The sequence below is a fragment of the Pan paniscus genome, chromosome 12, assembly GCF_029289425.2.
Source record: "Pan paniscus chromosome 12, NHGRI_mPanPan1-v2.0_pri, whole genome shotgun sequence".
Lineage (NCBI taxonomy): Eukaryota > Metazoa > Chordata > Mammalia > Primates > Hominidae > Pan > Pan paniscus.
Window position 1 is genome coordinate 40954155 of NC_073261.2, and position 10478 is coordinate 40964632.

The window sequence follows — 10478 nt, forward strand, 5'->3', positions numbered from 1 at the left end:
CTCATAGACAACATTACATTATTTGGCAGATCCAATTAAAAACAGCAGGCTGGCCTTGCAGACACTTTTCTTAAACCCTTTACTACTGTTGTCATTTGCTGGTGAGTGATGACCAACGATTAAGGAGATGAAGGTGAGGGAAGCGCTTAGAAAGAAGTTCTCATATTTAGTGCGGCAGCTTCATTTTCTGATGGATGTATTTATCCATTCAGTGGGATTTACTGAACATCCACTGTCTGCCAGAGGCTGTTCCAGGCGTTGAAGATGCCGTAGGAAAATGAAGCAGGCAGGCATTACGTGTGTTTCCTCATTGGATTCTCACAATAACGTCATGCCGCAAGTACTAGTTTTATCCCTGCTTTTCAAATGAGGAAACTGAGTGTATTAGTCAGCTCAGGCTGCCATAACCAAAACCCACAAACTGTGTGGCTTAAGCAACAGAAATGTCATTTTCTCACTGTTCTGGAGCTAGAAGTCTAAGATCAAGGTGCCATAAGGGTTGGTTTGTGATGCGGCCTCTCTTCTTGGCTTGTAAACAGCTGCTTTCTCTGTGTCCTCACATGGCCTCTTGTCTGTGCAGAGAGAGGCGGTTCTGGTAACTCTTCTTCTTATGAAGACACCCACACTATCAGATTAGGGCCCCACCCCCATGACCTCATTTATTCTTAATGACCTCCCTAAAGACCCTATCTCTAAATAGTCACATGGGGGGTTAGGATTTTAGCATATGAATCTTAAGGGAACACAATTCAGTCATAACACTGAGGCTCTGAGAAGTTGAATAGCTTTCCTGAGGTCATGCACTTAGCAAGTGTTGGAGGTGGGATTCAACCTGAGCTCTGCCTGCCCCAGAGCCTGTGCCCTAAAGGCTAAGCATCCTGTACCTCACCAGGATTGGGTCTGGACCCTACTTTCCTACGATGGAATTAGCAGTGCTAATTGTGACCTTCCTTAAGGAGCTCATGACTTCCAGGGGCTCTGTTACCTGAGTGAATTTAGGAACTTTGACTTTCTGAGAAGCATCGCGATAAAAAGGAGGGCTGGGGCCTGGTGTCTGACTCTGTTTAAGTCAGGGAATGAGGAAACACAGACCACGATCATGAATGATGACATGAGAACTTCTAAGGCCCTGGAGCTTTCTTGTGCTTATTATTTCGGTGGCATCCTGGCTGTTGGCACAAAGGAGAAATAAAGCCCACGTGCTTGCATCTTTGGGGGCCACCAGGCTGGGGGCACTGGGGAGACACCCAGGGATGGAGAGGAAGACCAGAAAATTCCTGGGACCTGCAGGCAAAAGGGCATCCAAGAAACCAAGAAGAGTCACTGGGGTGGCTTCACAGGGAGCCCATTTGGTACAAAGGGAAAAACTGAAAAAACAAAAATAACAAATCCTCATCCAGAATTGGTTCTACTGGGTCTATTCTTTGTCCTCCACTCTCAGCTGACCTTTCTTCCACATTTGAACCATAAGGCAGGCGGCAACTTCCCTCACCCAAGGGGGCCTCGTTTGGAATCAGGGTCAGTAGGAAGTTCTGGACACCACCCCACTGTAAACCTCAGCCTGAGCGAGTTTCCCAGTCCATGCTGCCCTCACTCCAGCCACCTCCCTACTCTGCTCAGGGCTTTGCATAGGCAAATGCCAAGGCCTGGGTGAGTGAAAGGGCCTCAGGCAGAGGGCAGAGTCCATGCCATCTGGGTGGGGGCACTGGCCTGGGCAGATCTGGGAGAAGGGGAAGGAAAGAGGCCTGCCTCCGTGGCCTCATGTTGTCACACAGGCAGATTGGGACATTCTCTTTATCCATCTTTGGCATAGAATTGCTCTGTGCGCACCATAGATATTCCCTGGGGATGAATTCCTGGAAGTGGACTTACTAGAAACTCACATTTTGAAGGTATAACGCCCCACTGTCCAGCAGCACCTGAGTGCCTGTTTTATGGTCCTTCCATAGCACAAAGTGATTCTCCAAATTTTTCAGGTCTCAGCTACTGAGAACAGGCCATGGGCCCAAGGTAGTCTTAATCCACCCTCAGAAAACACACAGTGGTGTTTAGATAAAACTCAAATGGATTTTTCCCCTGCTCTCACACAATAACAGTCAACACAGAGCAGACTTCTGTGACCAAACGTGGTGGCGGGGTGGGCAGTTCTCCCCACCACCCAGTGAGCAATCAGTTCTGCAGCGGACACAGCGGGGTGTCCTCCAACCCAATTCCAACACTACCTACCTGGAGACAGAGTCAGATCCCACGGGTTGAGGGCTCAGTCCCCAAGACGCCTGCCCGGCCACCCCAGATACCAGGCACAAGTCTGGGCCTCCAGAACTTCTGACCAACTGGCTTCAAGCTGGGGTTCCCACAACCTCCTCTCTGGGTTTGATTAATTTGCTGGAGCAGCAGCTCACAGAACTCAGTGAAACACTTACTTATGTTTACTGGTTTATTATGAAGGATATTGCAAAGGATACAGATGAAGAGATGTGTAGGGCAGAAATAGTGGGAAAGGGTGTGGAGGCTCCATGCCCTCCGTGGGCACACCACACTCTAGGAGCCTCACATGGTCAGCTATGGAGAAGCTCTCTGAACCAGGCCTCTTGGGTTTTTATAGAAGATTCATAACCACAGCATTCCTTCCCCCAGAGTATGGGGCAGGACCCTCTCTGGAATTAGGGTCCCACAATCAGAAAGGTGGAGGAAGATTAGAGTACGGCCTTAGGCGGGTGAAAGGAGGACAGGAAAAGGCCAGAGAGATTCTGTTTCCCCAAGGCCTGCTCCTGAGGCCTAACACAGCCAACATCATAATCAAAGGCTCTAAACAGGGCTGTGGGAGTTATGAGCCTGGAACCGTGGACGAAAACCTACATATGGAAGAAATACTTGAGGTCATTTTTGCCAGCAGACAGAGAAGATGGCGAAGTGTAGCCGGGACCCGTGGTGTGAGTGGAGTGGGATTCATTGCAAGGAGGAGGATGGAGGTGGCTCTGGGGACCTGCAGGGGGACAGGTAAGCAGGCTGTGGTCAGAGGTCTCAGAGGTGGGAGAGCGCAGCACGTGGAGGAAGAGCCGCGGAGATGTGGGTGGCTGGGCTCACCAAGAACAGAAGGGGATATCTGCCATCCTTTTTGGCTGCTAAACATGCTTTACATTTGGGGAGTTCTCCACCTCATGAATCCTCGTTTCCAATTGCAGAAGCCAGGTGAGGCCTTCCCAGCCTCCCCTTGCCGCTGAGGTGCAGGGTCTGCCAGCCAGAGGCCCCGTGCCAGACTCTGAACCTGCATCAGGCACCAAGACAAATGCACCCTGGGAGGGTAGTGATGGCCAAATCCTGTTTCCAGAGGCTTAGGGGGGTGAGCCCTTAGTGCCACCACCCAGGGCCCAAATCAATGGCATTGGCAAACAGTGGTATCAGTGTCCAGGGTGGCTCTGCCAGGCTGGCTTGGCTGTGACCTTTGGGACATTATTCCTGGCTAACTCTCTAGCCCTGCTGGAGATGCTATGAGCTACAGAATAGTTTTAATAAATTATTTTCCAGCTTAAACTAGCTAGAGTCTGTTTCTCTTACTTTCAGTTAAGAACTTTAATCTGGCCGGGCGTGGTGGCTCACGCTTGTAATCCCAACACTTTGGGAGGCTGAGGTGGGTGGATCACAAAGTCAGGAGTTTGAGACCAGCCTGGCCAACATGGTGAAACTCTGTCTCTACTAAAAAAAATACAAAACTATTAGCCGGGCATTGTGGCGAGTACCTGTAATCCCAGCACTCAGGAGGTTGTTGAGGCAGGAGAATAGCTTGAACCCAGGAAGCGGAGGTTGCTGTGAGCCAAGATCGCGCCATTGCTCTCAAACCTGGGCAGTAAGAGTGAAACACAGTCTCAAAAAAAAAAAAAAAAAAAGAAAGAAAGAAAAGAAAGAAAAGAACTTTAATTTGGGGATGAAACCTCAGAGTCAGTGGGATCACCAAATGGATGCCAAGAAACTCAAACAGTGAACCCAGGTATAGGCGTCTCCTGGGAAGGTGGAACCAGATAGAACTAGTGTTACGGCGTTATACCTGTATAGTCTTGGGACTATTTATTTATTTATTTATTTTGAGATGGAGTCTCGCTCTGTCACCCAGGCTGGAGTGCAGTGGCACGATCTCGGCTCACTGCAACCTCTGCCTCCCAGGTTCAAGCGATTCTCCTTTTTCAGCCTCCCGAGTAGCTGGGACCACAGGTGCGCATCACCATGCCTGGCTAATTTTTGTATTTTTAGTACAGACGGGGCTTCACTATGTTGGCCGGGCTGATCTCAAACTCCTGACCTTGTGATCCACCTGCCTCGGCCTCCCAAAGTGCTGGGATTACAGGCGTAAGCCAACAAGCCCGGCCAGGACTATTTATTTTTAGAGACAGGGTCTCACCCTGTCACCCAGGCTAGAGTGCAGTGGCATGACCATAGACCACTGCAGCCTCAAACTCATGCCTCAAGTTTAGGTTAGGACTCAACTGATCCTCCAGCCTCAACCTCCCAAGTAGCTAGGACTATATGCTCACACCACCAGGCCCAGCTAATTTTTAAACATTTTTTGTAGACATGAGGTCTTGCTATGTGGCCCAGGATGGTCTGAAACTCCTGGCCTCAAGTGATCCTCCTGCCTTAGCCTCCCAAAGTGTTGGGATTACAGGTGAGACCTACTGTGCCCAACCATTAATTATTTTTATAATTTAAAAAAATCCATCAATATAGATAGAAAGAAAGAAAAAGAAGGGAGGAAGGGAAAGAGGGAGGGAGATGTGACCTGGACTTCAAATATAAGGAAGCACAGGAAGACAGAGGCACTAGGGGAAGGCAGGGCCAGGGAGCGGGAGGCCAGGCCAACAGGAGGTTACGTGGGGGCCACCACGGGAAAGCCAGGTTTCCCTTCTTGAGGGGAGTGGAAGAGAGGTACTGACGATACAAGGATTCCTCTCCCAGCAGAGTGGGAACCCACAAAGGCAAGTGAAGTTTAGGTGGGGTAGAAAGGAAAGAACTTTCTGAACATGAGGTTAGGGCCAAGTGCGTGGGGAGAGGTCTGTCCCTGAGGAAATAGGGGTACAGGAGCTGGGGAGCTCAGAAGCTCAAGACCAGCCTGGAAACAGGGGGACAGGGCAGGGAGCTGCATGTGGAGAAGAAGGCCCCACAAGGGTAAGGGGCCTTGAGTCCTCAGGACATTTTTGCCAGAGCAGGTGCTCAGGTTAGAGGCCCAACACGTTCCTGGTGGAAGGGCCTACAGCCAACGGAACTCTGTGGTTGGGTTCAAGTTAAAGCCAGGGGCAATCCCGGGGGACAGCAGTTTGCAGTAGGGAGGGAAGGGACTGTCCTGGGCCAATGGATGATGGGGCTGGCTTCACACAAGCTAGCAGAGGCCCCTCTTCCTCCCTCGCCTGCTGCTGTCACAGGTCTGCTGACTCAGCTGACTTGGGACAGCTGTGATGGGTGATGAAGGGCTGACAGAGCGAGGGACAGATGGCTCCCTAGGAGAGGCCTCTGCCCCATCCCTCCCTGGTGCACAATCATTTCTTGCCACAGTTTCAGAGCTTTGTGAGAGACCATCCCTCTGTCTCCCCTGGCAGTGGGTAGAAAGTCTGGTGTGTAGTTTGTTGGCCAGGTGCAGTGGCTCACACCTCTAACCCCAGCACTTTGGGAGGTCAAGGCGGGTGGATCTGTTGAGGTCAGGAGTTTGAGACCAGCCTGGCCAACATGGTAAAACCCCATCTCTACTAAAAATACAAAAAATTAACCGGGTGTGGTAGCACACGCTTATAATCCCACTTACACGGGAGGCTGAGACAGGAGAATCACTCGAACCTGGGAGGTGGGAGTTGCAGTGAGCCGAAATTGTGCCATTGCACTCCAGCCTGGGCGACAGAGTGAGCAGAGTGAGACTTCGTCTCAAAAAAACAAAACAAAACAAAACAACAACAACAACAACAACAACAACAACAAAACAGGCCGGGTGCAGGGGCTCGCGCCTGTAGTCCCAGCACTTTGGGAGGCCAAGGCAGGCGGATTACCTGAGGTCAGGAGTTCGAGACCAGCCTGGCCAACATGGCGAAACCCTGTCTCTACTAAAAATACAAAAATTAGCCAGACGTGGTGGCACGCGCCTGTAATCCTAGCTACTAGGGAGGCTGAGGCAGGAGAACTGCTTGAACCTAGGAGGTGCAGGTTGCAGTGAGCCGAGATCGTGCCATTGCACTCCAGCCTGGGTGACAAGAGTGAAACACCATCTCAAAACAAAACAAAACAAACAAACAAAAGTCTGGTGTGTAGTTTGTCTCTGTTTTTCCGGAAGGCATTCCACTAGTTCTTCTCAGGTTCTCCTAGGGTTAGGCTGGGAGCTGAAAGTTGAGGTCGGTTTTCCCCAGCCTCTAGGGTACAGTGTCCCAGACAGCAGCATCCTCTTCCCTCTGTCCCACCCAGGTGGTGTGCCTCTGTCCCACTCACCTGTCCTGCCCTGCCCTGTTCCGGAACCTTTGCTCATAGTATCTCTGGTTGTGTCACGGCTCTGCCTAAAACCCTTGAGTGACTCCTCATGGCTCCTTGAACAGAAACCAAATGCTTCTTGATGCCTGGAAAGATCAGGCCCCTCCTACCTCCCCATCCCCAGTCCCTCCATTGTTTCCCAGGGACTCCCTCACACTCACCTTCTCTCTCTGCTCCTCCAATGTGACTGAGGCCCAGGCAGACCATTCTGTTTCCTGTTGACTTAAGGAAATTTTAGTGGAATTTCTAGATATTTACTCAATCTTTACAGAATATGACAAAGAGAGAGAGCATTCTTTTTAATTTTTTTAATTTAAAAACAGATATGGGGTCTCACTATGTTGTCCAGGCTGGTCTTGAACTTCTGGGCTCAAGCAATCCACCTGCCTCAGCCTCCCAAAGTGTTAGGATCACAGGTGTGAGCCACTGCACTCGACCAAGAGGGCATTCTTAATATGCAGCACAACAGTAAAAAGAAAAAAAAAGAAAGAAAGAAAAAAGGACTCTTCTATATGTATATCATACTTCAAAAAATGTTACCCCCAAAATGGCAATATCCTCTTCACAGATGTCCCCGTCTCCCAGAGCCCAGCCCTCTCCCCTCCACCTTGGCTCTTTATCCTGCACTCAGCCACAGTCTCTTTAGCTGTCTTTCAGCTTGATCCATTCCCCCGCTGCCCAGATTCTGCCCCCAAGAGAGCCCAGGAGGTGACCAAGTACACAGGATACACAGGTGAGGTTGGGTGTGGGGGAGAGTGGTTGCAAACACAGTGTGACATGGCTTCTTTCCACCCTTTCTAATCTCCACCAGGCCCTTCTTATCTGGAGGGTACACTTGCTATTCCTCCTCTGGAACATCCCAGCCCCTTTCCTCCCTCCTCCTGCAGGCCCCAGCTTAGGTGACCCTTCCTCAGCAGCGGAGGTCCCAGACCAGGACAGTCTCCTACCCCGCTCTCTGAGCTCCCACCGTAATTAAACCTACAGGTTTATTTCACAGCTAGACTGTAAACTCCCACACTCGACTGCACGCTATGTAAATGGGCAGCCACTGTGTCTGCTAGGTTCACGGCCAAATTCCAAGTGCCGGGCCCACAGTCTGGCACACAGCAGGCTCTCAATCAATATTTGTTGTAGCTGCTATTCAAACCTTACTCATTCTTTACAGGTTGCGCAAAGCCTGCCTCTCTGCAAACATCTTTGGTCTCTCTTCTCTGAAAGGCCCGTGTCTTGCCCATTTCCTGTCCATATGTCTTCGACTACCGGGCCTAGGCTGAGGCACAATCCCCCGAGGTCCCGGCTGTGTTTATCTGCTGAAAACCTTTTTCCCCAGCGCAGATGGATCACCAAGGACTCCCTCACACTCACCTTCTCTGGTTCTCTGGATACCTCTGGCGGACCTTCCCCACCCCACTGGGTCCTTTCCTCTATTTGCCTTCCTTAGTGGGAGCGGCCGGCGTCTGTTCCTCCCCTACCCTCTCCCTCCTCCACCAAATGTAACATGGCCCTGCTTAGGCTTCCTTCTTCAGCACAGAGCCTGGGAGCCAAGCTTCTCCTGTTCCCAGCTGGTCTTCTACCCTCCCCGTTAGGAGAGACTGGACACAGTGGCTCCCCGACGTCTCCCACCCCACCTCCTTCCTTGATGGGCCTGGAGGGCCCTGAGATCACCCTCCCTCCCTTTTACCAACAGAAAAGCCGAGGCCAGAGAAGAATGGATGCTGGCCAAGGCCATATGATGTACACAGAGCCAAAGCCACAGTCCCCTCACCCCGTCCCGGGCCAGTGTGGGGACCTAAGCAGTCGTTCCACGTGAGAGGGCGACCCCTGCTGGTGAGGAGGGGCATGGCAGCCTGTCGCTCATTTCCTGGGCCCGGAGGCTGACGGTGGAAGGGGCGTGGCCTGGAGGACCACCGACCCAGGCTTTAGTTATCAGGAAGGTAAATGAAGGCAAGGCCCGCAGAGCGAAAGAACGTGGGAAGTTAGGACAAGTTTTGCTGGGCTTTGCCCTTCCTTAGCCACATTCCCTGTAATGACCTAACAACACTGCTCTGTGACTTTAACTGCACCCTGCTGATTGCTGGTTGGATCTTCACGGAGCAGGAATGGGCATTAAACAGCTTTTGGCATACTGCATGTCCCAAGGGTCATTACTGACTTGAGGGTCTGGTGCTAAGCCCTGGAATGCAGAAGCTCACATTCTGATAATAAGATTTCTAATAATAAGAGAATGGGCTCAGTCCAGGCATAGTGGCTCATGCCTGTAATCCCAGCACTTTGGGAGGCCAAGGTGGGCTGATCACCTGAGGTCAGGAGTTCGAGACCAGCCTGGCCAACATGGTGAAACCCCGTCTCTACTAAAAATACGAAAATTAGCCAGGCGTGGTAGTGTGCACCTGTAATCCCATAATCCCAGCTACTGAGGCTGAGGCAGGCTGAGGCAGGAGAACCGCTTAAGCCCGGGAGGCAGAGGTTGCAGTGGACGGAGATTGCGCCACTGCACTCCAGCCTGGGAGACAGAGCGAGACTCCGTCTCAGGAAACAAACAAACAAACAAACAAACAAAAAAAACAGAACGGGCTCTTATTAAAGAGTCCAGGGACTGAGTCAATAGCTGTCTCCAAGTTTCTATGGTACCTATCTCTCCTCTCTAGGGGCAAAAGGGCTACTCAACAAAAGACTGATTGTTTTAACAGAAACACTCAGAAAACCAAACCTTTGAGAACTTCCCAGGCAGAAATAGGCATGCTTAGAGACCACGCGACCAGTTAATATGAACCCCACATCTGCTATCAAGAGAATCTGGGCAATCTACTTTGAATATCCCTTTTGGAGCGGTTTCTAGGTGTTTAGAGATCAAATGAAATATTTCTAGGAAGTAGCTCACCTCGAACTAACCACACAAGAATGAAATCTCACTGACTTACAAGGTCATGGCTAAACCTTCATTGACTAGGTATTTTCCTCCTTCCTTGATGATCCAGGATGTAGCAGTATATGCCCAGATCAGGAAGTGTAAAAGCTGAAAATGGAGTTGGAGACAGAAAGTCCAATGTGTTGCTGGCCACTGTGGTGTCACTGCTCCCGATACAGGTGTAACCTGAGTCTCCCGCTTGGGAGCCAGAAATCAGCTGAGAAGAGGCCTCTGGAAAGAGGCTGCCCTGGCCCAGAAGGGTGGATGAAGTAGGGCCTCAGCACAGCTCATCCTACCGAGCAGGCCGGACCCTGAGTTCCTGGCTTGCACTGAAGGGTCTGGGTAAGTCCCTTCTGTAGCACCTCAGAAGCTCCTTGGGCAACCTGGGAAGTTAGGACAAGAGTTCTGACATTTGACCCTGAGGTGTGAGGAGAGTGCTTTGAGAGAGAGGATGCTGAATGCGAGTGCCCTGGTTATTACCTCCTGGCAGCCTCCTAACCTCACCTTGACTCTGCCATGTAAAATTGATGCCTGGGCGCAGGGCGCCGACGATGGTCAGATACCGCGGCCTGAACACCCTGGGACCTACATCCCTGACTTGGAGGACCCAGGCCTTCCCTGGGCTTCACCATGAGTCCTGCAGGCCACACAGGGACCCTAACAGACCTAGTCCAGTCTCAGGGTCTGGGCTGCTCCTCCTTCCAGGAATGGGAGTTTGCTCTAGGCGATGGAGGAAGGGTTCAGGAGGCCACTCTGCGTGCTTAGCAGGCTGTGGGCCCAACCCCCCACCCACCATCTTCATCTCCCACGGCCCCAACCTCGTAGGGAGGGCAGGGCGGGGCTCAGGTTCGCAGAGAAGGAGGGCTCGGACCAGCGACTCCAGGGCAGAGGGGCGCGTGCAGGGGTGGGGGGCTGGGTTTGCGAGGAGAGAAGGCCATCTCTTCCCCAGCAGGGGAGCCCCCACCTAGCCACCGGGATCCCACCCTGGCTGGCGCAATCTTTGCGTCCGGATGAGCACCCAAGGCCCCGCCCAACGGCCCGCTGCCTGCCGGGATTTGTAGTTTGTAGG

At 51.7% G+C, this 10478-nt stretch overlaps 1 long non-coding RNA gene across 4 annotated transcripts; it reads right to left on the minus strand.

The window, feature by feature from the left end:
* Window positions 1-2423: 2423 nt before the first annotated feature.
* On the minus strand, window positions 2424-8268 carry LOC117979203 (uncharacterized). Of its 4 annotated transcripts, none has more exons than XR_010109251.1 (6): window positions 7867-8268; window positions 6839-6950; window positions 6663-6723; window positions 6463-6557; window positions 3741-3840; window positions 2424-2986 (listed from the first exon to the last, which is right to left on the minus strand). It is a non-coding gene; the product is annotated as an uncharacterized LOC117979203 (long non-coding RNA). The 4 variants fall into 4 exon arrangements; XR_008624323.1 differs by having other exon boundaries at window positions 6663-6716; window positions 7867-8249; XR_004669948.3 differs by lacking the exon at window positions 7867-8268 and having other exon boundaries at window positions 6663-6716; window positions 6839-7849.
* Between the last annotated feature and the right edge of the window lie 2210 nt (window positions 8269-10478).